Genomic DNA, 1803 nt, shown 5'->3' on the forward strand with positions numbered 1-1803 from the left:
CTCTCTCATCTTCTTCTATTTATTTATTTAGTTACCAACACTTCTCTTCACCTCTCTTCATCTCAAATCACTGCCCCTATCCTCACCTTTGTGTTTGGATTCTCCTTTCTTTATTCCCTTTCTTCTTCTACTAACAATAAGGAACCTCTTTACTGTGACATAGAGGATTCCTCTTCTTTTTCTATTATCTTCTCTTTCATATGAGTAGGAACAAGGAAAAAGGCATTCTTGTTGAAGCTGATCCAGAACCTGAAAGGACTCTGAAGAGGAAACTAAGAGAAGCTAAATTACAACAATCCAGAGACAACCTTGCTGAAATTTTCGAATAAGAAAAGGAGATGGCAGCCGAACCTAACAACAATAATGCAAGAAGGATGCTTGGTGATTATACCACACCTACGTCCAAGTTTGATGGAAGAAGCATCTCGATTCCAACCATAGGAGCAAACAAATTTGAGCTGAAACCTTAATTAGTTGCTCTAATGCAATAGAACTGCAAGTTTCATGGACTTCCATCAGAAGATCCTTACCAGTTCTTAACTGAGATCTTGCAGATCTTTGAGACTGTTAAGACTAATGGAGTATATCTTGAAGTCTACAGGCTCATGCTTTTCCCTTTCGCTGTAAGAGACAGAGCTAGAACATGGTTGGACTCTTAACCTAAAGATAGCCTGGACTCCTAGGATAAGCTGGTCACGGCCTTCTTGGCTAAGTTTTTTCCTCCTTAAAAGTTGAGTAAGCTTAGAGTGGATGTTCAGACCTTCAAACAAAAAGATGGTGAATCCCTCTATGAAGCTTGGGAAAGATACAAACAGATGACCAAAAGATGTCCTTCTGACATGTTTTCAAAATGGACCATGATAGATATATTCTATTATGGTCTATCTGAGTTCTCTAAGATGTCATTAGACCATTCTGCAGGTGGATCCATTCACCTAAAGAAAACGCGTGCAGAAGCTCAAGAACTTATTGACATGGTTGCAAATAACCAGTTCATGTACACTTCTGAGAGGAATTCCGTGAATAATGGGATGCCTCAAAGGAAGGGAGTTCTTGAAATTGATGCTCTGAATGCCATATTGGCTCAGAACAAAATGTTGACTCATCAAGTCAACATGATTTCTCAAAGTCTGAATGGATGGCAAAATACATCCAACAGTACTAAAGAGGCATCTTCTGAAGAAGAAGCTTATGATCCTGAAAACCCTACAATGGCAGAGGTAAATTACATGGGTGAACCTTATGGAAACACCTATAATTCATCATGGAGAAATCATCCAAATTTCTCATGGAAGGATCAACAAAAGCCTCAACAAGGCTTTAATAATGGTGGACGAACTAGGCTCAGCAATAGCAAGCTTTTTCCATCATCTTCTCAGCAACAGACAGAGAATTATGAACAGAATACCTCTAACTTAGCAAATTTAGTCTCTGATCTGTCTAAGGCCACTTTAAGTTTCATGAATGAAACAAGGTCCTCCATCAGAAATCTGGAGGCACAAGTGGGCCAGCTGAGTAAGAAAGTTACTGAAACCCCTCCTAGTACTCTCCCAAGCAATACTGAAGAGAATCCAAAAAGAGAGTGCAAGGCCATTGACATAGTCAACACGGCAGAACCAAGAGAGGAAGGAGAGGACGTGAATCCCAATGAGGAAGACCTCATGGGACGTCTCTCAAGCAAGAAAGAGTTCCCTATTGAGGACCCAAAGGAATCTGAGGCTCATATAGAGACCATAGAGACTCCATTGAATCTCCTTCTGCCATTCATGAGCTCTGAAGACTATTCTTCCTCTGAAGAGGATG

The 1803-nt window shown here is 40.3% G+C and overlaps 1 non-coding gene across 1 annotated transcript; it reads right to left on the bottom strand.

Moving 5' to 3' along the window:
• Positions 1-737: 737 nt before the first annotated feature.
• On the bottom strand, positions 738-841 carry LOC130958880 (small nucleolar RNA R71). Its single transcript, XR_009077983.1, has one exon. It is a non-coding gene; the product is annotated as a small nucleolar RNA R71 (small nucleolar RNA).
• Positions 842-1803: the final 962 nt, after the last annotated feature.

Source organism: Arachis stenosperma, chromosome 10 (genome assembly GCF_014773155.1).
Source record: "Arachis stenosperma cultivar V10309 chromosome 10, arast.V10309.gnm1.PFL2, whole genome shotgun sequence".
Lineage (NCBI taxonomy): Eukaryota > Viridiplantae > Streptophyta > Magnoliopsida > Fabales > Fabaceae > Arachis > Arachis stenosperma.